Raw genomic sequence first — 26,473 nt, forward strand, 5'->3', positions numbered from 1 at the left:
ATTATTTCAAAGTAATTTTAGATTTAAGAAGAGAGTCTTTCTAAAGAAGCCCTCAGGCATTTTCCTGTTAGCAAAATATATTTCCAACCTTCAAATATAACTACTAAATGTTCCATAGAGTTAAGGTTTATTCCTTTTTTTTTTTTTCTTAATTGAATTTACTCTTCAAGTTAGACAATGGTGTACAATTTTTTAAAATGTTTAGTGCATGTGAGGTAATGAAACATAAAGTTGTTTACACCTTTATTTGAATTTCATTGGCATATCTCATAAGCCTTTTCCATCTTTGCTGTGGATATTAATCTCCCCCATGGCTAGCAAATAGTGGCTACTCAACAATTTCTTTAATGAGTGAATAAATAGCCTAGAAATAAAAAAATCAAAGGTGGTGCTTAAGGAGGCTAGATCTCTTAGCTTTCATTTCCACATTCACCAGATATAACTGAACAGTGAAAGAAGTGGGTATCAGGAAGAAGCTCAACACTGAAATGTATCCATTCATAGACTACTCACAAGTCGCCAAATTCCAGAAAAGCAAAGCTCTTAAAATCACTTGTCTCCTTCAGTCTCCCTTAACTTTTAAGTAATGGTGAAAAGTATATTGACCTTAAATAGCTAAATAGAGAAGAGGTTAAAATCCCTTAAGAGCTAGAACAAACAGAAGTGCTCTTTACCTTTCCTGAGCCTTTTTGCTTGTCATTAAAAGGACAGTGCTATTTTTTACCAGACTGGGTGATTTTTTTTTGTGATGCAGTCTGTAATCTCCTAGGAGAAAACAGGTCCTTAGTAATGCTAGCTATTATTGTTATTATCAGTAGACAGGTGCAAATGTGGGAAAGGCAGGAGATATTATCCCAATATGAGGCTGGAACTTTGGAAAATTATGAAAGACTTATGGGAGGAGCTGAGATAACACTTTGTCTCATATCTCCAGTAGTAATTTCCTCCAATCTATCCTGCACGCCGATCGTTCTCCGCCTGCCAGAAGCCTGGGAGCACTGAAGCGATGGGGCACCAGACCCTCCCTGGGCTTCCCTGACCCTGCGTTGTCATCACCGCCGCGGCGGCCGGGGTTTGGGTCTTGGGCGAGTCCTGAGGCTCAGCTCCCCTCGCGCGGTCCCTGCCCCTGGCTGACTGCTGCAGACCTTTGTGACGCAGGGGATGACGTCCCTGTGGTGTTGGAGAAGGTCTCATACTCATCCACTTCTAAGCTTAGTTCCAGCTGCCCTCCCACTTTGCCCTATTCTCTCCACTCACCTATCCCTCTCCTACCTTTTCAAATAAAATGACCAAGAAGCAAGAGTATGAAAAGTTGGGAAAATGGATATTGGCGATAGTAGTGCAATATTGTGAATACGATTAATACCACTAAATTGCACACTTGAAGGTGGCTGAAATAGGAAATTTTGAGTTGTATGCATGTTACTACAATAAAAAGATTTGAAAAATTACCAGGTATAGATAGATAGATGAATGGGTAGATACAGCAAATATGGCAAAATGTTAAAAGATGGTGAATCTAGATATGGGGGGTAGGGCAGTGTTATGTTCTCTGTATGGGTTTTGTATTATTTTTGCAACTTGTAAGTTTAAAATTAATTCAAAATAATTTTTTTTTTGTAAAGAATGAACCTTCTGGTCCTCCCCCATATCAGTTGAGAGCTGCTTTCCTTGCTTTTTAATTCTTATTGTATCTACTATTTTATGTTGTTATTAGGAGTATTATTTGTCTTTTCAATAGTGTTTCCTTAAGACCAAGGTCCAACAAAGATACCAGCATCTGTAATGCATATTCTTTAGGGCATTCTACAGAAGGGTTCTGTGTGTCTGATTACTTCTGCGCTGGTAATTATCATAATCCATCTAAGTAATTAGGGCTTTCTTTTCCAAAAACTACTTGGGTCTGCGCTATTTCTGCCTAAAGTACCATTTTTTCCAAGTGATTATTCCACTGTAAAGAATCCTATTTCAGGAGTGCCCCCTATTGGGAAAGCAGCTTCTAGGTTATGTATGCCACCTGAAATTTAGGAATCACACATGTTTTTTGTACCAAAGTTTGAGCCGACAAGCAAATGCAGGATGCTTGAGGCAAATGGTGCAACTATAATGTAAATTAGTGTTTTGTTTTTCTTTTAATCCCACTGTGTCCTGATGGCTCGTGATGATTTTTAAATAGAACACTATTCAAATGATATCTTTAAAATCCATGCGTTCCTATACTTGTTTAATTTTCTTGGCTTCACAAGTTGACTAAAGTAAAACCAGGATTCCATTCATTTGCTACTTCTCTTAATCCCCTAGGGCTCTAGACTCAAATTAAGATTCTAAAAATGCTAAATATTCATTAACATTATTAATCATTTTTAAAGTAGCACTATTCTTAGTTCCTCTAGAATATGCTTTCGAGTGTTACTCATACCAAGTCTACTACATAAACATTTGCTCAGCCAATATCCTTTAGCTCTATTGCCAAATGTGCCAAATCTCAAACTTTACTATTGACAAAATGATGACCTTATGTTTTAGATAAAGTTTTGTGACTTTATAAATAACTTGAGATTCAACATCTGATTAAGGTTTCTCTTCAAATAAAATTATTTCAATTATAGCTGAGCATAAAAATATTCAGTCACTAGAAACAGATTGTCTGAAAATGATATACTATTTCTAATAGCAGCATATACTCATAATAGTCCTTCATGTGCATTAACTAATTTGATATTCACAACAATCTTATAAGGTAAGTATTATTCTGACCCTCATTTTACTGAAAAGGAAACTGAGGTTTGGAGAAGTTACAGAGTTTACCTTAAGTCACCCAGCCATAAATGGCAGAGCAATATTTCAACCTCTAAGTGCTGTAGACTCAGGATTATTTTTTTAAATGTTATATTACTACAAGGTTAGAATATGTTACTTCAAGGCAAATTCTTGAAATTAAGATACTTCTGTGATTTAGTGTATACCACACAAAGGTTGAAGCTATAGGTACCTTCTCATCTGCTGAGCAGCTATTTTGGAGTAGTTATTTCTCTAAGGGAACTATTCTAATTCAAAAATCTCTTTTGCTACTCTGAAATCTCTGCAAATAGATCCTTTTGGATATGCAGTCAACTGTGTTAGGTGTAAAAATTTCTTGAACTTACACTTAGCCAAAGACGAAGTTGGTAATTGCATAACTCTTTCCCCTCCTCTTCATTTAACCTCAAGTTAACGTAAGCTTCTCAGTTCTCACTCTAATGTTCTTATTCACATTTTTGGACATATGGAGTTTCATAGTTAATTTGTTCTTTGCTGCATCTATTTCTGTGGCTTTTTAAAAAAATTTTTTAAACATAACAACATACAAAAACGAACATTCTTACCACATCATCATTCCATTCTTGGTATATAATCAATAACTCACAATATCATCACATAGTTGTATATTTGTCACCATGATCATTTCTTAGAACATTCACATCAATTCAGAAAAATAAATAAAAAGAAAAAAGAAAAAAGAAAAAACCTCATACATACCATACCCCTTACCCTTCCCTCTCATTGATTGCTAGTATTTTCATCTATGCAATATATTTTAGCCTTTGTTTCCCCTATTTTTCTATACCTCTTATCATTTCTTTGTCACTAATATTTCAATCTACTAAATTTATTTTAACATTTGTTCCCCCTATTATTTATTTATTTATTTTTAATCCCTATGTTTTACTCAACTGTCCATACCATAGATAAAAGGAGCATCAGACATAAGGTTTTCACAATCACACAGTCACATTACAAAAGCTATATTAATTTCTGTGTTTTTAAAATTACATTATTTTATGGGACTATGGTATCTTTAAGTTATTTATTGTTCCTTCCATAAGGGAATGTTTTAAAAATATGCTACACTGTAATAATATGATACAATTGTGTTATTCAGAGTTTTTCAGAAAAACAGAACTGAAAGAATATATACATATGTAAATACTAAGAGATTTAATATAGGAATTGGTTCATGCATCCATAGGGGTGGGCAGATCCAAATTTCTTAGGGTAGGTTGCAAATTGAAAACTCCAAAGAAGGTGATGTTGAATACTCCAGGAGAAGGTGATTGGCTGAAGTAGAGACAAGAATTTTTCTTTCTAATTTCTGATATTCTCAGTTCTGGATTTAAGACCTACAACTGATTGAATACGGATACTTTCATCATTGCTAAGAGTAATCTAATTTGTTGATTGTAGCTGCAATCAGTTGTAGATGCATGAATTGTTGATGCAAACCTATCTAAGAAATATCCTCACAGTAACAATCAGACCAATGCTTATTTGACAAATAACAAGAACACTATAACCTAGCCAAGTTGACACATTAACTTAACTAATCATCACAGTCATACAATCATCAAAAAACATTGAAGTAGATATATACTACTGTTACTACTATTACTACTACTGCTGCTAGTACCCCCAGCACTACTACCACTGCTACTGCTACATCATTATTAATAAGAACACTTATATGGCATTTGGTATGAGTCAGTTAATGTTCTATGCACTTTGCATATATTAACTCATTTAATCTATAGGCATATCTCTGAAAGGATATCTAAGAAACTGATAATTGTGGTGGCCTCTGGAAAGGGAGTATAATGCCAATGGAGTCTAGCCTAGAGACATTAGTTTTCACTTTATCCATTTAAATTATTTTGAAATCATTAACATACACATGAATTCCTTCTAAAATAGTAAAATAATATGAAAATAAAAATCAAGTTTAGGTAAGTGTGAAATAACAAAGAATACATCTTCATTCTGCAAATTTATTAGAAAGAGAGAGAAAGAGAAGGCAGGACGGCAGGAAGGTAGTAAGCAGGAAGGTAGAAGCAAAAAGAAAGAAAGAAAGGAAGGAAGGATAGAAGGAAGGAAGGAAGGAATGAACAAAGGAAGGTAGGAAAAAAGGAAGGAAGGCAGTAAGGAAGGTAGGAAGGAAGGAAGGAAGGGAGGGAGGGAGGGAGGAAAGGAACGGAGGGAGGAAGAAATGATACTGTGGGCAATACTGAGAGGTGCAGCTCAAATCCCACTTCAATATAGGACTCATTTCCCTACTGCAAAGAGTTCCAGCTCTTAGCTTCTACAGGGTTCCTCTCAACATTCAAGTCAAGCCTATTCTCAGACTCTATTGGCTTAGCCAGTTACCACCACTACCCCACCCCCACTCACACCCACACCCACAACTTTAATCTTTACTCCAGAGCTTCCCACTGGGTTGGAGAGACAATTGTGAGGTCAGTAGCTACCCCTGTCCAATCCTGTGTCTTCCCTTTTCCTTATCTCTGTCTCAGTTTCTGCTTTCCAAAGAACTGAACCAGCACATACATTTGTGAAGACAGGACTGGAAACAAATATTGGTGATTCCCCCATCCTTAAAATTTCTTTAAAATTTTCTTTTCTTCTATTTTGATTTTAATCATGCATCTTTAAAGTAAATGCATGTCTATTCTTTAACAGTGTATACGTAGTTCAAAAGGTCAGACAGTTCCTAAAGACTGAAAAACAGAAATTCTTAGTCTCTCTACTCATTTTTCTTTCCCCAGAGCCCAACACTTTCAGTACTTCATCAGTTTTGATTTTTATCTTTATTTTGCTAGTTAAAATATTCATATCGCTATTTATTGATTTTTTCATTTTAGACTTTATTGATTTTCTATAAGGAAAGATACGGATTTAGCTGTCTTTACTTTCCCTATCCAGGCTGTGTATGAGAACCCCTTAAATCTCCCTATATATTTTTTTATTTTATTTTATTTTTTATTTTTATTAATTAAAAAAAGAATTAATAAAACAATTAGAAATCATTCCAATCTACATGTACAATCAGTAATTCTTAATAACATCACATAGTTGCATATTCATCATTTCTTAGTACATTTGCATCGATTTAGAAAAAGAAATAAAAAGACAACAGAATAAGAATTAAAACAATAATAGAAAGAAAAAAAAATCTAAACATCCAGAGGTGAAAGTCTCCCTGGCGATGTGGGAGATGACTCCCAGGATGAATCCAGACCTGGCACCATGGGATCAACAATTCCATCCTATCAGTGACAGAGATAGTTCAAATAGAGTCAAGAGGCTACTTTGGAGGTTGGTCTTATGCAAGCTTCAAGTAGACCTTGCTACCTATCAAAACCTGCCAACCCCCAATGGGACCATTCCAGACAATCTTAAGGCATGATATAAGATTCCACAAGGTTTCCAGACACTAGAATGAATTTCCAGAAACCTACAACCTCCAGATGGGTCCCTGGTCCAGATAAGTCCTGAAACCTAGCCCAGCTTCTCCAGAACATCAGATAGTTCCATCTCCCTGCCCTATATTAGTGACAGACCCTTCTAATAGCAAACATTTAGAATCGTCATAGCCCAAATAACCCCAAATAGAAGTATGGAAAGATTAAAGGTGATGGTGGAATTATACATAGAAGATAGGACTTAACAAATGAGTACGAATGTTAAATCATTAAATTGATAAATTCTTTTAGTCTCCAATATTTTAGAGTAGCTAGAAATAAAAACCTAAAATTGTGAAATTGTAACCCATGTCAAAGATTGAAATATGTTCTACAATTAATTGTGGTGCTGTGCTTGGAAATTTATAGCTTGTTTGTGTATGGTATTATTCATAAAAAAAGAAGGAAAAACAGTCGATTGTGATGATAAAAAAGTATTTAAGTCCTCTAGTCTCCTATATTCTGGGGCAGCTAGAAGGAAAAATAGGAAAAGATTGTATGATAGCCCATGACAAACTCTGGGATCTATCCTGTAACCACTTTTTGAAGAGTGCTTTGCAAACTATTTCTTTGTTTAGTATATATCTTATACTATACAATAAAAAATGTTAAACTAAAAAATATTTTAAAAAAAGAGATTCAGGGGAGGTGCCAAGATGGTGGTTTAGCAAGGTGTGCAATTCAGTTCATCCTCCAGAATAGCTATTAAATAACCAGAAACAGTACAGAACAGCTCCTCGGGCCACATCAGAGACCGGACACACAGCGTACCCCAGTGTGAACCAACTGGACCAGCTGCGAGTTCCCCCAGAAACGTGAGTTCCCTAAGCCATGGCGGGCAGTGCCCCTCCCCCACAGGCTGCTTCCCAGTGGGGAAAGGAAAGAGATTTACCAGCAGTAGGGGCTGAGTGCAACCAAATGCCAATTGTGTAATTAATTAACAAATTCTGACAATTAAAAATAGGCCCCCAGCTCAGGTGAACCTGGTAAAAGCAGAGGTCACTCATTTTTGCCCCAGCACCAAGGGGTTAGGGGGCTGACAGAAAAAGAAAAAAAAAAAAGAAACAGAGGTTTTTGTGGCTGTATTTCTACAAAGGCTTGACTGCCTTTGGATACAGTGGCAGGACTTCTCAGGCTGCAACTGCCAGGCATACAAGAAATAAGCTTGTTTGAGACCTTGTCTGGAGCTTGTGCCTTCCCAGGGGAGGGGTGAAGCCTAACTCAGGTGGAATACCTCCCTTAAGAAATTCAGACACCAGGGTTTAGTAATTTGAAACCATTAAAACCAGCCTACAGATAGAAATAGGGTAAGATACTGGGTAACTGGAGCTGAAGGGATACAGACTGTGCAACAGGACTGAATACAAAAACTCAGAAATGGACAGCACAATACTACCTAACTGTAATACAATTATGTTAAAACACTGAATGAAGCTGCATGTGAGAATGATAGAGGGAGGAGGGCTGGGGACATAAATGAAATGAGAAAGAAAGATAGAGGTTAAAGATTGAGATGGTATAATCTAGGAATGCCTAGAGTGTATAACAATAGTGACTAAATGTACAAATTTTAAAAATATTTTTGCATGAGGAAGAACAAAGGAATGTCATTATTGCAGGGTGCTGAAAATAGATGGTAATTAATATTTTAAAATGTCACCTTATGTGTGAGACTAAAGCAAAAAATGTTTGTTACAAAATTTATGTTTTGACTAGTGCATTTCCTAATATAACTTATGTAGATAGTTTGACTGAACACCATAAGTACTTGAAATCTCAGGTAGGGCATGAGATTTTGTTGGTTTGTCCAGAGTGATTCGATCAGTGAGTGGAAAAGTATTTGCAAATGTTTATAGCGGCATTATTTACAATTGCCAAGAGATGGAAACAGCCAAAATGTCCATCAACAGATGAGTGACTAGACAAACTGTGGTATATACAAATGATGGAATATTATACAGCTGTAAAACAAAATAAAGTTATGAAGTATGTAACAACATGGATGGACCATAAGGACATTATACTGAGTGAGATTAGTCAGAAACAAAAGGACAAATACTGTATGGCCTCACTGATATGAACTGACATTAGGAAATAAACTTGCAATATTTCATTGGTAGCAGAGACCATCAGGAGATAGAAATAGGGTAGGATATTGGGTGATTGGAACTGAAGGGATAGATTGTGCAACAGAACTGAATGTAAAAACTCAGATATGGACAGCACAATACTACCTAACTGTAATACAATTATGTTAAAACACTGAATGAAGCTGAATGTGAGAACATAGAAGGAGGAGGGCTGGGGGTACAAATGAAATCAGAAAGGAAGATAGACATTAAATATTGAGATGGTATAATCTAGGAATGCCTAGAGTGTATAATGAAAATGACTAAATGTACAAATTTAAAAAATTTTTTTGCATGAGGAAGACTATAGGAATGCCATTACCACAGGGTGCTGAAAATAGATGGTAATTAATATTTTAAAATTTCAACTTATGTGTGAGATTAAAGCAAAAAATGTTTATTTGGTACAAAATTTATATTTTGACTAGTGCATTTCCTAATATAATTAATGTAGACAGCTTAATTGAACACAGTGAGTACATGGAACTTTGAGTAGGACATGAGATTTTGTTGGCTTGTCCAGAGGGATGACCCAATAAATCCCAGAGTGATTTGAACAATGAATAAAAAAATATTTGCAAAGTCCCCTTAGGGGAATGGTGAGAACGGGGGAAAATTCATCTTCCCCAAGTTGAATTCTTGATATTCTCACAAGCAGTGGGGACAACCAGAGCTATTGGCTGAGCCCCCAGTCTTGGGGTTTTTTCATATGAAACAACCCCACAAAGGATAGGTCAAGCCTACTTAAAATTAGGCCTAAGAGTCATTCCCAAGAGAACTTCTTTTGTTGCTCAGATGTGGTCTCTCTCTCTAGCCAACACAACTAGCAAACTCACCACCCTACCCCTGTCTATGTGGGACATGACTCCCAAGGGTGTAGACCTTCCTGGCAACCTGGGACAGAAATCCTAGAATGAGCTGAGACTGTGCATCAAGGGATTGAGAAAACCTTCTCGACTAAAAGGGGAATGAGGGAAATGAGACAAAATGTCAATGGCTGAGAGATTCCAAATAGAGTCGAGAAGTTATCGTGGAGGTTCTTCTTACGCATTAAGTAGATATCACCTTGTTTATTCAAGATGTAATGGAGAGGCTGGAGGGAACAGGCTGAAAATGTAGAGCTGTGTTCCAGTAGCCATGTTTCTTGATGATGATTGAATAATGATACAGCTTTCACAATGTGACTGTGTGATTATGAAAACCTTGTGTCTGATGCTCCTTTTATCTACCTTGTCAACAGATGAGTAGAACATATGGAATAAAAATAAATAATAGGGGGAACAAATGTTAAAATAAATTTAGTTTGAAATGCTAGTGATTAATGAAAGGGAGGTGTAAGGGATACGATATGTATAAATTTTTTTTCTGTTTTTGTTTTATTTCTTTTTCTGAACAGATGCAAATGTTCCTTAAGACATGATCATGATGATGAATTGCAACCATGTGATGATATTGTGAATTACTGATTATATATGTAGAACGGAATGATCATAATAGGAATGTTTGCTTTTGTTTGGTGTTTTCTGGTATTTAAAAAAAATAATTAATTAAAAAAAGAGATTCAGACAATTGATGGAGGACTTGGTTTGACTTACTGATCAGTAATAAAAAATAGTTATGATTCACTTATTTTTCACCATTCTTTTTTAATTTTAATTGAGAAATCTTCACATACGCATACATTGTATACATGGTGTACAGTCATAGTTCACGATATCATCATATAGCTGTGTGTTCATCACCATGATTATTTTTTAGAACATTTACATCATTCTAGAAAAGGAAATAAAAAGAAATAACTCATGCATACCATGCACCTTACCCCTCCCTCTTCATTGACCACTAGTGTTCCCATGTACCCAATTTATTTTACCACTTATCCCCCCTATTATTTATTTATTTATTTGTTAGTCATATTTTTCACTCATCTGACCATACCCTGGATATAAGGAACATCAGACACAAGGTTTTTATAGACACACAGTCACCTTGTAAAAGCTATATACTTATACAATCGTCTTCAAGAATCAAGGCTACAGGACTACTGTTTGGTTGTTTCAGGTACTTACCTCTAGCCACTCCAATACACCATAAACTAAAGAGGGATATCTATATAATGCATAAGAACAACCTCCAGGATATCCTCTCAACTCTGGAATCTCTCAGCCACTGAAACTTAATTTTGTCTCATTTTTCTCTTCCCCTTTTGGTCAAGAAGGCTTTCTCAATCCCTTGATTCCAGGAACTGGTTCATCCCAGAATTTCTGTCCCATGTTTCCAGGGAGATTTACACCCCTGGGAGTCATATCACATGAAGGAGGGAGGGCAGTGAGTTCATTTGCTGAGTTTCCCAGACATTCTTCTAAGCACTCTACATATAACCCTTATGCAGTGGTTGTATTCATTACCTCTATTTAACAGATAAAAAAAATGGAAGGAAAAGAAGATTAACCAGCTAGCCCAAGATCACACAAGTAAGGTATTACACTAAGGCTCAAACCCAGGTAATCTGATTGCAGAGGCTTTCTTGTAATACTTATTCTGCACCGCCTCCCTGTGGACATAGAAATGCAGGCAATTGAGGGGGAAAAAAAGTTAAGAGCAATTAACTTTAGGAAAACAGAAAATTATGTAGGGAAGGAAAGCAATCTTAATTTTCTACATGGTTATGCTGTGAATGGCATTTTCATAGTCATAATATGAATATGAAATATTGCTCTAACCAATATCACAGAAAAGCAATCTTAAAAATATAGGGAACAACTTATTTTTCAGAAATAGAAAAACCAATAAGCAAATTTATCTGGAAGGGCAGGGTGCCCCGAATTGCTAAAAACATCTTGAGGAAAAAAAACGAAGCTGGAGGTCTCGTGCTGCCTGACTTTAAGGCATATTATGAAGCCACAGTGGTCAAAACAGCATGGTATTGGCATAAAGATAGATATATCGACCAATGGAATCGAATAGAGTGCTCAGATATAGACCCTCTCATCTATGGACATTTGATCTTTGATAAGGCAGTCAAGCCAACTCACCTGGGACAGAGCAGTCTCTTCAATAAATGGTGCCTAGAGAACTGGATATCCATATGCAAAAGAATGAAAGAAGACCCATCTCTCACACCCTATACAAAAGTTAACTCAAAATGGATCAAAGATCTGAACATTAGGTCTAAGACCATAAAACAGTTAGAGGAAAATGTTGGGAGATATCTTATGGATCTTACAACTGGAGGCGGTTTTATGGACCTTAAACCTAAAGCAAGAGCACTGAAGAAGGAAATAAATAAATGGGAACTGCTCAAAATTAAACACTTTTGTGCATCAAAGAACTTCATCAAGAAAGTAGAAAGACAGCCTTCACAATGGGAGACAATATTTGGAAATGATATATCAGATAAAGGTCTAGTATCCAGAATTTATAAAGAGATTGTTCATCTCAACAACAAAAAGACAGCCAACCCAATTACAAAATGGGAAAAAGACTTGAACAGACACCTCTCAGAAGAGGAAATACGGATGGCCAAGAGGCACATGAAGAGATGCTCAATGTCCCTGGCCATTAGAGAAATGCAAATCAAAACCACAATGAGATATCATCTCACACCCACCAGAATGGCCATTATCAACAAAACAGAAAATGACAAGTGCTGGAGAGGATGCGGAGAAAGAGGCACACTTATCCACTGTTGGTGGGAATGTCAAAGGGTGCAACCACTGTGGAAGGCAGTTTGGCGGTTCCTCAAAAAGCTGAATATAGAATTGCCATACGACCCAGCAATACCATTGCTAGGTATCTACTCAAAGGACTTAAGGGCAAAGACACAAACGGACATTTGCACACCAATGTTTATAGCAGCATTATTTACAATTGCAAAGAGATGGAAACAGCCAAAATCTCCATCAACAGAAGAGTGGCTAAACAAACTGTGGTATATACATACGATGGAATATTATGCAGCTTTAAGACAAGATAAACTTATGAACCATGTAATAACATGGATGGACCTAGAGAATATTATGCTGAGTGAATCCAGCCAAAAACTAAAGGACAAATACTGTATGGTCCCACTGATGTGAACGGACATTCGAGAATAAACTTGAAATATGTCATTGGTAACAGAGTTCAGCAGGAGTTAGAAACAGGGTAAGACAATGGGTAATTGAAGCTGAAGGGATACAGACTGTGCAACAGGACTAGATACAAAAACTCAAAAATGGACAGCACAATAATACCTAATTGTAAAGTAATCATGTTAAAACACTGAATGAAGCTGCATCTGAGCTATAGGTTTTTGTTTTGTTTTGTTTTGATTTTACTATTATTACTTTTATTTTTTTCTCTATATTAACATTCTATATCTTTTTCGGTTATGTTGCTAGTTCTTCTAAACCAATGCAAATGTACTAAGAAATGATGATCATGCATCTATGTGATGATGTTAAGAATTAATGATTGCATGTGTAGAATGGTATGATCTCTAAATGTTGGGTTAATTTCTTTTTTTCCGTTAATTAAAAAAAAAAAAAAGAGAAGGGATAATTGGAGATGAAGGGATACAGACTGTACAACGGGACTGGATATAAAAACTCAGAAATGGACAGCACAATACTACCCAATTGTAATGCAATTATGTTAAAACACTGAATGAAGCTGCATGTGAGGTATAGGTTTTTTGTTTTTGTTTTTTTTGTTTTTTTTTCTTTCTATTATTGTTTTAATTCTTATTCTGTTGTCTTTTTATTTCTTTTTCTAAATCGATGCAAATGTACTAAGAAATGATGAATATGCAACTATGTGATGTTATTAAGAATTACTGATTGTACATGTAGATTGGAATGATTTCTAATTGTTTTGTTAATTACTGTGTAGTGGGAAGGGCAATGATTTCACTTGCAGAGTTGAGCTTAGAGAGAGTGAGGCCACATCTGAACAACAAAAGAGGTTCTCCAGATGTAACTCTTAGGCATGCCTATAGGTAGTCTAAACTTCTCCACTACCTACATAAGCTTTACAAGAGTAAGTCTCATGATCAAGGGCATGGCCTATTGATTTGTGTATCCCTAAGATTTGATACAGTATTAGAGAATTCCCTGATGGTAAGGTTTAATAGTTTCATAGTCTTTCTCCCCTCCTTCAGGGGGCTTTGACAACATTTTTTGATTATCTGCTTCATCTGCTTTTGATTATCTGCTTAATTTTTGACTATCTATTCTAGGATGTTTCCAAGCATTACAATAATCTATACAGGATTAAAGGACCTCTTTCTTAGTCTGTGCTTCCTGTGCTTCAGTTGTTCAAATGAGCAATCCAGATAGGTTGAATTAGATTATGCACTACAGAAAATTTCAGTTCCAGATCAAGCAAACCTTTCTTTCATTGGTTTCAAAGAGTATGGGTGGTTCTAAAATATAGACATGTCTTCCTTACCCCTATGTTCTGAATTACTTTAGCCCCACCCTGTTCAGCTTCATTCTTAACTCTATCAGATTATATATAAAAAGCAGCCTCCCAAAATCCAGAAACATTAATCACCATTCCAGACAATGTGTCTGCTCTAAAAGCTTACAATCTAGGCCCCTGTTTTCTTATAAGCTTGCCTGCATCTCTTAATATGATCATTCACATCATAGTTCTGTCAATTTCACCTTTGAGGAAATATTTCTAACTTGCCCCACTCTGGAAAGTTCACCCACTGTACGTAGTACAAAATCCTCATCCAGTATTTTCTTCTATGTTCATCCTTGTGAATACTTTTCCTTATTCCTGGTTTTGATCACTGTTTTCTGGAATCCTTGTCTTCCACTTTGTTGGTTTATACCTTCATTTCTTTCTTTCTTTCTTTTTTTTTTTTTTACATGGGCAGGCATCGGGAATAGAACCCAGGTCCTCTGGCATTGCAGGCAAGCATTCCTGCCTGCTGAGCCACTGTGGCCCACCCTATACCTTCATTTTAATGAAGTATATCTGTAACTTCCTGAGAGAGAGTATTTAGGGAAGTAATTTTTTTATTTTTTGAGAACTAAATATCTAAAAATGCCTGCAGTCTATCCTTACACTAATTAATAGAATGGTAGAATTCTAGAAAAGAAAATTGCTTTCAGGATTACGTTTTTATTTATAGTTGTTTTAACTCTTGATCCTTAAATATTGATATTTTTCATTTTCTCTAGATGTTTGCAGGTCCTTCTCTCTGACCCCAGTGTTCTGAAAGTTCATGATGATATGTCTTCTAAAAAATGTGAGTTCCTTTCTTCTATTAAATAAAATTCACTTTATGCACTGACTGTCTTTACTTTGTTCATTAAATATATCCTCAGCTCTCAGCATATCGCTTGTTCTTGTTGGAAGATCTGCCTCAAAGAGCACACTATGGAGAGATGGCAGCATACACTCAGGGCAAGTTCATTGTGGGTGATTTTTATTTTCTTTTTTGGTAGCTTTATATAAGAAAAATAATTTTAAGAATATTTTTAAAAAGATACAATAATGAAAATATTCATATATTTATAGCGAATATGAATCCTTCTTTCAAGTAAACTTCCAATCATTTAGATATTTTGGTCTTACTTCAGGTCAGACTTGATTTGGTCATCACTGCTTTTGTCTTGAATGTGACCATCAAAGCCTGTACAGGACTAGAGGTGTCCATCATTTTGCCTTTTTGTTGGTGTTGCTCTCCGGTCCTATACTTGGATTATCTTTAACCTGCATTTTCCTTTCAAGAATCTTTTGAAGTATTTGTACATTTAGTAACATTCACTTAAGAAGCCACATGCAAACCGAAGAAAATTGCAATAAGCTCAGAGTGTTACTACTAATCACATGGACTCTAAAGCATGACTGAGTGTAGATATCAATGTAAATATTAATATTAAATATTAGCATATCTTTTTTGTAGGAGATAGGATTAAAATAAGAACTGCGGAACTAGCTGGGAGTAGATGGCATTAGGGTGGTGTCGGCAGTAAACTGTGGAGATTGTAATCTGCTTTATGTTATCTGATTTGTGTTAAACAGTCTGGGAGGAAGAGAATGTTTGTTTACCCCAAATAGTTATCCTAAGTATAAAGGAAGGGCACTGAAAGATAACTACTCTGTTCCCTTAGGAAATGCATGCATGCCTTCTGTCATTCTGCAGTATATAAGCAGGATCTTGTTGTCTGTTATTGCTGATCTTCAGACCCACTGATCCCATCTCTTTCTCATCGTTCCTTAGTATCCTTTGAGCTCTGGTCCCGTAGGAGGCAACATCTGGCACCCAACTAGTTCCACAGGTCTTATTTTAATCCTATCTCCTACATTTTTTATCTATTAAAAAAATTAGAATGCAAATAAAAATTCCAATGTTTTCCCCCTGTAATCCATAGACTTGTCTTACATGCATCCATAGATATACACCTTACTTTGAAGAAAGTTGCTCTAATATAACCCATTCTTTGGCACAAATGATAATTGGATTCCAAAAGTAAATTCAGTATCCCTGATGGTGTGTGTTACTAGTGTGCCTGCTCCACTCCCAATCCCCTTTGCTTTACAGGTTATTAATATATTTTTTATCTCCCCAGCCTATACACCTGGCTTGTTCACAATTTATTAAGTCTTGGCTTTTCAAGTGTAATCAACACATTTATTAAATCCTCTTGTGCAAAAGGCACTATACCAGCACTGTAGAGTAATAATTTTTAAACTTTAATTTGCATTCAGATCACTTGGAGATTTGTCAAGCTATAGATTTGTATTCAGTATGTCTGGGGTAAGGTTTGTGATTCTGCATTTCTAATAAGTTCCTAAGTGATAAGGATACTGTTGCGCAGTGAAGTGTTCTTTAAGCTGAAAGACTGTGTTATAAAGGTATATGCAACTTGATCTCTGCCCCTAAGGGAATAAACACGAACTTCAATAATAAACACCTCAAAATTATGTAATTGTGTTATAGCTTCTTTTTTAAAGTGCTTCTATGGCTCCATTCCACACACCACTGTGCTCTTGAACAGTTGCAACATTAGCCATGTGTTTTAAAACTCACTTGCACTCCCTTGGTCCTCTGTTCTTTGAGATTTATTACATTAGCTTATTGCTTTCCAATGGGTTAATGCCTACTAATGCCTTATCCCTTTCAGATATAATATTGAAAGTTGTATTAAGTTTTTTCTGATGACACAAGATAAAGTATGTCTCTAATAGGATAAATTATGAGGACAGGGTACATACTGGAAGGTAGCAGAGTTTTCAGAGTTAGGACAAATCTACCATGCAGTTAGAAGATAAAATACTCAGGGGCTATATACATAAGAGAGCCCTAGAAAGTGAGTATTTCCTGAATGAACAAGACTGTGGTTCTCTGATATGCAAAGGATGCAAGAAAAGAACTCCATTAACCTCAAAATGGACTCATGAAAGTATTAATCATCAGTGATAAATGTTCCTGGTCCCCAAAGAGCTGAATGTGTTGTGCTATTTTAGGCAAATCCTATCCATCACTGCTGATCCATAATAGCTATTAATCTATTATGCTGACTGGTGAGACTGTGCACCTGATGAAGTCAGCTTTATGACTTGCTTGGTTCCAAATTACCACAGTGGCTATTGCACTCCTTGCTATCACCATTCAACCGTCCTTTCTCCATAACTGCTAACACACACCAACATACACTCACCTCTTTATTCTAAAGCAAGAAAAAGAAATACAGTGCCATGGTCCTTTCTCTACAAATCTGGCTGCCTTTAACTGACTAAAAAACATCAGCTTTCAAGCCAAACAAATTTTTAAAAATAGATTACTAACTTTGCAAATGCCCTCCATTAGGCCCTTTGGGTACTATAAAGAGCTGTTTCCCATTTTACATTCCAGTTGTTCTGATAACACATAACCCTTTTAAAACTTTAATATTCACGATTAACCATGTCTTATTCACCGACATAATCTTGGTACATAGGAAAAGAGACTGGCATATAGTAGGTGACCAACATGTTTACTGAGAAATAACTTTTTAAAACTTTTTATTGTATAGCATAACATACATACAAAACAAAGAAATAAAAAAGCAATGGTTTTCAAAGCATTCTTCAACAAGTAGTTACAGGACAGATCCCAGAATTTGTCATGGACCACTATATGATCCTCTCACATTTTTCCTTCTAGCTGCTCTGAAATATAGGAGGCTAGAAGGCTTAAATATTTTTTTATCACCAAAATCGACTTTTTTGTGAAAAATAACATATATACAAAAAAGCAATAAATTTCAAAGCACAGCACCACAATTAGCTGTAGAACATATTTCAGATTTTGACATGGGCTACAATTCCACAATTTTTTTTTTAATTTTTTTATTAATCAAAAAAAAGAAAAGAAATTAACACAACATTTAGAAATCATTCCATTCTACAAATGCACTCAGTAATTCTTAGTATCATCACATAGATGTATGATCATCATTTCTTAGTACATTTGCATCGATTTAGGAAAAGAACTAGCAAAACAGCAGAAAAAAATATAGAATGTTAATATAGAGAAGAGAATTAAAATAATAATACTAATAATATATATATATATATAAAAAGGAAAAAGAAAAAAAACAAAAACAAAAGATACAAACACACAAACAAACAAACAAAAAACCATATTTCAGGTGCAGCTTCATTCAGTGTTCCAACCTAGTTACATTACACTTAGGTATTATTGTGCTGTCCATTTTTGAGTTTTTGTATCTAGTCCTGTTGCACAGTCTGTATCCCTTCAGCTCCAATTGCCCATTATCTTACCCTGTTTCTAACTCCTGCTGGTCTCTGTTACCAATGATATATTCCAAGCTGATTCTCGAATGTCGGTTCACATCAGTGGGACCTTACAGTATTTGTCCTTTAGTTTTGGGCTAGACTCACTCAGCATAATGTTCTCTAGTCCATCCATGTTATTACATGCTTCATAAGTTTAGTCTGTCTTAAAGCTGCATAATATTCCATCGTAGGTATACGCCACAGTTTGTTTAGCCACTCGTCTGTTGATGAACATTTTGGCTGTTTCCATCTCTTTGCAATTGTAGATAATGCTGCTATAAACACTGGTGTGCAAATGTCCGTCTGTGTCTTTGCCCTTAAGTCCCTTGAGTAGATACCTAGCAGTGCTATTGCTGGGTCATAATCCATTCTGCCATTCTATGTCTTTTGATTGGGAAATTCAGTCCATTAACTTTTAGTATTATTACTGTTTGGATAATATTTTCCTCTACCATTTTGGCTTTTGTATTATATATATCATATCTGATTTTCCTTCTTTCTACACTTTACTCCATACCTCTCTCTTCTGTCTTTTCATATCTGACTCTAGTGCTCCCTTTAGTATTTCTTGCAGAGCTGGTCTCTTGGTCACAAATTCTCTCAGTGACTTTTTGTCTATAAATGTTTTAATTTCTCCTTCATTTTTGAAGGACAATTTTGCTGGATATAGGAGTCTTGGTTGGCAGTTTTTCTCTTTTAGTAATTTAAATATATCATCCCACTGTCTTCTAGCTTCCATGGTTTCTGCTGAGAAATCTACACATAGTCTTATTGGGTTTCCCTTGTATGTGACAGATTGTTTTTCTCTTGCTGCTTTCAAGATCCTCTCTTTCTCTTTGACCTCTGACATTCTAACTAGTAAGTGTCTTGGAGAACACCTATTTGGGTCTATTCTCTTTGGGGTGCGCTGCACTTCTTGGATCTGCAAATTTAGGTCTTTCATAAGAGTTGGGAAATTTTCAGTGATAATTTCTTCCATTAGTTTTTCTCCTCCTTTTCCCTTCTCTTCTCCTTCTGGGACACCCACAACACGTATATTTGTGCACTTCATATTGTCCTTCAGTTCCCTGATCCCCTGCTCATGTTTTTCCATTCTTTTCCCTATAGTTTCTGTTTCTTTTTGGAATTCAGATGTTCCATCCTCCAGTTCACTAATTGTAGCTTCTGTCTCTTTAGATCTACCATTTAGGTATCCATTGTTTTTTCCATTTTTTCTTCTTTGTCCTTCACTCCCATAAGTTCTGTGATTTGTTTTTTCAGATTTTCTATTTCTTCTTTTTGTTCAGCCCATGTCTTCTTCATGTCCTCCCTCAATTTATTGATTTGGTTTTTGAAGAATTTTTCCATTTCTGTTCGTATATTCAGCATTAGTTGTCTCAGCTCCTGTATCTCATTTGAACTATTGGTTTGTTCCTTTGACTGGGCCATCTCTTCAATTTTCCGAGCGTCATCCATTATTTTCTGCTGGTGTCTGGGCATTTGATCAGATTTCCCTGGGTGTGGGACCCAGCTGGTTGAAAGCTTTTTCTGTGAAATCTCTGGGCTCTGTTTTTCTTTTCCTGCCCAGTAGGTGGCGCTCGTGGCGCTCGTCTGTCTGCACGGCAGTCGGCCCGGGAAATCGCGCGTGGAGGTGGGGGTCGCTGGCCGCCGCGGCTTGGGAGAGTGCCGGTCCTAATTGCCCAGCTGGCCCGAAACGCCAAGCGTGACGGGAGGGCCCCGCTATCCAACGTTCCCAGTCAGACCGGGGAGCCACGTGCGTGGAGGGGACCCCAGTCACCAGCCGCCCCGGCCGGGAAACCGCACGCCCCTTGGGTATCTCACCGCAGCAGATTCTCCCTGCCTGTTCAGCTGTTCCAGAATGGGGTACGCTGTCTTTTTGGTATCTGTCGTGACTCCGGGAGCTGTTTCATATTGTTTCTGTTTCTTTAGTTGCTTTTCTGGAGGAGGAACTAAGACCCGCGCGTCTTACTAAGCCGCCATCTTCTCCCAGTCCAATTCCACAATTTTACGTTTTTACTTTTAGCTGCTCTAAGATACTGGAGACTAAAAGAGGTATCAATTTAATGATTCAGCAATCACATTCATTTGTTAAATCTTATCTTCTCTGTATAATTCCACTGTCACCTTTGATCTTTCTGTGCCTCTCTTTAAGGGTGTTTAGGCTATAGCCATTCTAACTTTTTCATATTGGAAGGGTCTGTCACTAATATGGAGTAGGGAGATGGAACTATCTACTGTTCTGGAGAGGCTGGGTCCTCTAGATGTCAGGATTTATCTGATCCAGGGACCCATCTGGAGGTTGTAGGTTTCTGGAAAGTTACACTGGTGCATGGAACCCTTGTGGAATCTTGTATGTTGCCCTAGGTGTTCTTTAGGATTGACTGGAAAGGTCCTGGTTGGGGTTTGGCAGGTTATGATAGGTAACAATGTCTAACTGTAGCTTGTGTAAGAGCAACCTCCAGAATAGCCTCTCTACTCTATTTGAACTCTCTCTACCACGGATACTTTGTAGTTACACTTCTTTTCCCCCTTTTGGTCAGGATGGGATCATTGATCTCATGGTGCCAGGGCTGGATTCATCCCTGGGAGTCATGCCTCATGTACGGGGGAGGGCAATGATTTCAGTTGCAGAGTTGAGCTCAGAGAGAGTGAGGCCACATCTGAGAAACAAAACAGGTCCTCCAGAAGTAACTCTTAGGCATACCTATAGGTAGGCTAAGCTTTTCCACTACCTTCATAAGCTGCACAAGAGTAAGCCTCAAGATCAAGGACATGGCCTATTGATTTGGGTGTCTGTGGTAGTTAGATTTAGTTGTCAACTTGGCCAGGTGAAGATGCCTAGTTCTGTTGCTGTGGACATGAGCTAATGGTATATAACGTCATCTGTTGCTCATTACATCTGCAGTCAGCTAAGAGGCGTGCCTGCTGTAATGAATGATGTTTGCTTTAATTGACTGGTGCTTAAATGAGAGAGCTCAACGTAGCACAGCCCAAGCAGTTCAGCGTACCTCATCTCAGCACTCTCAGCTCAACCCAGGCCTTTGGAGATGCAGAAAGAAAAAACCCTGGGGAAGGTTGTTGGAACCCAGAGGCCTGGAGAGAAGGCCAGCAGAGATCATCCTGTGCCTTCCCATGTAAGAAAGAACCTCAGTTGAAAGTTAGCTGCCTTTCCTCTGAAGAACTGATGAAATAAATCTCCTTTTATTAAAAGCCAATTCAGAGGGCGGGGCCACGATGGAGGCTTAGTAAGGTACGTGCGTCTTAGTTCCTCCTCCAGAGCAACTAATAGGTGAACAGAAACAGTGCAGAACAGCTCCCAGGGCCACGGCAGGGAATGGACACACAGCGTACCCCAGTCTGGACTGGCTAGTCTGACTGCGAGACTCGGCTGCGGTGAGATCCCTGAGCGGCGCGCGATTTCCCGAGCAGCGGCAGCTGTGGCGGCCGGAGCTCCTCCCTCCCTCCTTCCCGGGCCGGCTGAGAGTCTCGGAGAGGCAAGTTTCCCAAGCCGCGGCGGAAGGTGCCCCTCTTTTGTGGGCGGCTTCCTGGACCGCCTACAAGTCTCGGATCAGAGGGCTACCCAAGCCGCGGTGGCCCTCCCCCGTGGGCAGCTTCCTGGTCCGGTGGGGAATTCCCCAGGCCGCGGCGGCCGATGACCAACGCCCCTCCCCCACGGGCGACTTCCTGGTCCGGTGGCGAATTCCCTGGGCCCGCTGCGGCCGGCGACTGACACCCCTCCAGGGAGAGGAGGGAATTTCCGACAGTGGCAGGGACTGGGTCCAACCAAACACCAATAGGGGAATTAATAAAGGAGCCAAAGGGTCCCCTCAAGCCGCGGCATGGATGGACCTAGAGAACATTATGCTGAGTGAGTCTAACCAAAAACTAAAAGACAAATACTGTATGGTCCCAATGATGTGAATCGACATTCGAGAATAAACTTGGAATATGTCATTGGTAACAGAGTTCAGCAGGAGTTAGAAACAGGGTAAGATAATGGGTAATTGGAGCTGATGGGATACAGACTGTGCAATAGGACTAGATACAAAAACTCAAAAATGGACAGCACGATAATACCTAATTGTAAAGAAATCATGTTAAAACACTGAATGAAGCTGCATCCGAGCTATAGGTTTTTGCTTTGTTTTGTTTTGTTTTTACTATTATTACTTTTATTTTTTCCTCTATATTAACATTCTATATCTTTTTTGGTTGTGTTACTAGTTCTTCTAAACCGATGCAAATGTACTAAGAAACGATGATCATGCATCTATGTGATGATGTTAAGAATTACTGATTGCATATGTAGAATGGTATGATTTCTAAATGTTGGGTTAATTCCTTTTTTCCGTTAATTAATTAAAAAAAAAAGTCAATTCATCTCTGGTGTGTTACGTTCCGGCAGCTGACAAACTAGGACAGTGTCCCTAAAGTTTGACACAGTATCAGGGAATTTCCTGATGGTGAAGTTTAATAGTTACATATTGTTTCTCCCATCCCTCAAGGGACTTTGCCAATACTTTTTACCTGCTTAATATACTCTAGGATGTATCCAGGCATTAAATTAGGCTATGCAGGATTGCAGGACTTCTTTCTTATTCTGGGCTCCCTGTGTTTTAATTGTTCAAATGAGTGATACAGATAGGTTGAGTTAGATTGTGTACTACAGAAAATTTCAGTTCCAGACCAAAAAACACCCTTCTTATTTGGTCTCAAAGAATATGTGTGATTCTAAAATATAGGCATTGTCTGCCTTACCCCTGTGTTCTGAATTACTTAACCCTAAACTGATTGACTTTGTTCTTATCTCTAAATATTAGGATATATATATATATATAAAACAGCCTCTTGAAATCCAGAAATAATAATTATCACTCTGGACTAAATGTATCTGCTATAAAAGCTTACAATCTAGGCCACTGTTTTCTTGTAAGAATTTTCTAAAGGAGACCATTTACCATTATGTTCTTTTATTTCTGGCTTATTTTGCCTCACCAAGTGTTCCACATGTTCATTCTCATTGTTGTTTGCCTCATGACTTCATTCCTTTTTTGTATCAGCACAACATTCATTCTTAAGTAGACACCAATTCACCATCTTTCACTGATCTACTTCTCAGTCAGTGCATCCCCTCAACATTCATCAGGGATTATGTATAGTTTTCAAAGTCCACAGTCCACCAACACTCTCAATTTTAGATAATTTCATTGTTGTCAAGAGAAAGAAAACCAGTAAACATACCCTCGCCAAATAGGAGATCTAAACTTCCTCTTAACTCTTGTCCCTCCCCACATTATTTGCCTCTGTTGTTGCTGTGGCAATGCTGATGATTTCCTGTTAAACATAGCCCATAGCATGCAATAGCAGTTTTCCTCCTGTACCCTGGACTTAAACACTCTTTATACATGAATCAAACCTTTGAAGTAGTTCTTACAAGAACTAATTTATAGATCTAGTGTTAATCAGTGGAACATGTAGGTCTATACAACCCCTTTCAATATTGTTCATCTTCAATATGGCAATATTACTTATAGACCCACTGGAGAAATAACTTTAAAAAATGCTTTTATTGATAAAACAGCATACAAATATACCAACATTCTTAACATACAAACATCCCATACAAGGTATACAAGTAATGGCTCATAATATCATCACATAGTTGTGTATTCATCACCATGACCATTTATTTGAACATTTGAATCACTCCAGAACAAGAAAGAAAAAAGAAAAATCTCATACATACCATACCCCTCATCCCTCCCTCTCATTGAATATTTCCATCTACCCAGTTTATTTTAAGTTTTGTTCCCCCAATTATGTGTTTATTTTTTATCCATATTTTTCACTCATCTGTCTATACTCTAGTTAAAAGGAGCATCAGATACAATGTTTTTACTATCACAGAGTCACATTTTAAAAGCTATATCATTGTAGAATCATCCTCAAGAAACAAGGTTACTGGAACACAGTTATTCAGTTTCAGGTACTTTCCTCCAGTCACTCCAATACATCATAAGCTAAAAAAGTTTATGTATATAATGTGCAAGAATAACCTCCAGGATAACCTCTCAACTCTGTTCAAAATTTCTCAGTAATTGACACTTTATTTTGACTCATTTCTTTCTTCCCCCTTTTGGTCCAGAAGGTTTTCTCAGTCCCTTGATGCTGGGTCTCATCTTATCTCAAGATTTCTGTCCTACATTGCCAGGAAGGTTTACACCCTTGAAAGTCATGTGTCATGTAGAGAGGGTCTGGCAATGAGTTCGCTTGATTGTGTCAGCCACATCTTAGCAATAAAAGAGGTTCTCTGGGGGTGACTCTTAGGCCTAATTTTGAGTAGGCTTAGCCTATCCTTTGCAGGAATAAGCTTCATAAGGGTGAATCCCAAGATTGAGGGCCCGGCCTATTGATTTGGTTGTCCCCACTGCTTGTTAGAGTATCAGAAATTCTCCAAATGTAGAAGATGAATATTGACCTTTTCTCCCCATTCCCCCCAAAGGGGACTTTGCAAATACTTCTTTATTCACTGTCCAAATTACTCTGGGATTTATTGGGACATCACACTAACCTGGACAAACCAACAAAATCTCATGCCCTATTCAAGATTACATGTACTTAAGGTGTTAACTAAACTGATCATACAAATTAAATTAGGAAATGCCCTACCCAAAATATAAATTTTGCACCAAATAAACATCTCTTCCTTTAGTTTCACATAGAAGTTGAAGTTTTAAAACATGAACGATATCATCTTTTACCCAGTCTTCTCATATACCTTAGTCTTATTCAGATCAGCTTCATTCATATCTTTCCTCAAAGTTTAGTCACTCTTTCAACTTTTTAAACAATTTCTGTATGGAGTACTGCTGACCTTCATAGCTTCAGAGCTCTAACTGTATCTCAGGTGTTCCATAAATACCTGAAGTTCTGGAAATGATCAGGATATGTACAAACAGCTCAGTTTCTCAGAATTTAAAAATAATAGTTACAACTCTTGAATACATGCGACTGCTGTAAAAGCTTACAGTCTCAGACCCTTTACAATATGTCCCAACCTGATAACCCATGCTCTTGGCTTCAGTTCACTAAGTTTTTATATTATAACTAGTCCATATGATTGAGGCATGATATTTATCCTTAACATTTCATTCTACATACAGTCCTTAAGTTTCATTCACCTAGTTGCATGCCTCACAACTTCATTCCTTCTTGCAGCTGTTCAGTACTCCATTGTATGCACGCATCACAGCTCCCCTTTCCATTCCTCAGCCATTGTATCCTTAGGTCACCTCTATCCATTGTGAATCAGGAATATTGACTGCCATAAACACAAGTGTGCAAATTTTCATTCATGACCCTACACTCAGTTCCTCCAGGTATATACTAAGCAATGGGGCTTCAGGATCATATGGCAACCTCACCACTAGCCTCCTGTGGAACCACCACACTGTCCTCCAAGGTGCTGCACTCTTGCAGTTACTTCTTCAAGGATGTAGATTTTTTCCAGAGCTTGACAGCATGTGTGTTCAAATGGCTTTGGATGCTGGGTTCTCCTAGAAAGCTCTGGACAGAGAGGAAGATGGTCCTGACATCATATAAGGCAGACCATTCATCCTTCAGAATGTCCAGGCAGATGCCACCCTGGGTGTTCACCCTGGGGTGGTAGCAGGGTGTAAGTATTGTCACCATAGGTGCTCTTTATGGGTTAGCCACTGGGGAACTCTAGGGAGAGCTTACAACTCAGGTGTTCACATACTGAGCCAGCTGCTCCATGGATGGTCCCCACCCACTTGAAAACATTGTCTGATTCAGGGAAGGTGGAAATTCTTTTGTCACCAGACATCTTGAGGGTTATCAACTCCTGCTGTAACTTCTTGCCCAAGGAGGCCCTAGTGGTGCCCCCACTGAGCTCAGTCCCCCTTGCAAGTGGTGGCTATGCAGGCAGTGGCTGGATTGCGGTTCTGAAAGGCCATCCGGGTGGCATTGGCAGGATGATAGGAGCCTGGAGACCACAACTGCAACCTCCTAGGTCATGTTTTTTAAGGATTTTTTATATTTATATACATTGTTAAACTTGTTGGTATAAAGTTTTTCATAATATCCCATCATTATCCACTTAACATATGTTAACTCTTTTTTACTCATGATATTACTACTGTGCATTTTCTCTCTTTTTTCTTAATCTGTGTAGGATTTATCTGCTTTTATTCTTTCTAAAAAAGTTTACAATGTTTATTTAACTTTGTTTATTTATCTTATTGTGGTAAGATATTTATTTATCAGATTGGG

At 37.6% G+C, this 26,473-nt stretch overlaps 1 long non-coding RNA gene and 1 pseudogene across 4 annotated transcripts in view; one reads left to right on the top strand and one right to left on the bottom strand.

The window, feature by feature from the left end:
• Positions 1–5,321: 5,321 nt before the first annotated feature.
• Positions 5,322–26,473, top strand: part of LOC143647876 (uncharacterized) — a 53,355-nt gene continuing 32,203 nt past the window's right edge. The window contains exons 1-3 of one of the 4 annotated variants that reach the window (XR_013158233.1): positions 5,337–5,390; positions 14,575–14,642; positions 14,722–14,811. This is a non-coding gene — a long non-coding RNA (uncharacterized LOC143647876). Of the gene's footprint in view, positions 5,391–14,574; positions 14,643–14,721; positions 14,812–26,473 lie in introns of all 4 variants that reach the window. The other 3 variants (XR_013158232.1, XR_013158235.1, XR_013158234.1) reach the window with 3 other exon arrangements.
• Positions 25,589–26,157, bottom strand: LOC143648840 (ubiquitin-conjugating enzyme E2 C pseudogene; annotated as a pseudogene).

This window comes from Tamandua tetradactyla, chromosome 10, assembly GCF_023851605.1.
Source record: "Tamandua tetradactyla isolate mTamTet1 chromosome 10, mTamTet1.pri, whole genome shotgun sequence".
Lineage (NCBI taxonomy): Eukaryota > Metazoa > Chordata > Mammalia > Pilosa > Myrmecophagidae > Tamandua > Tamandua tetradactyla.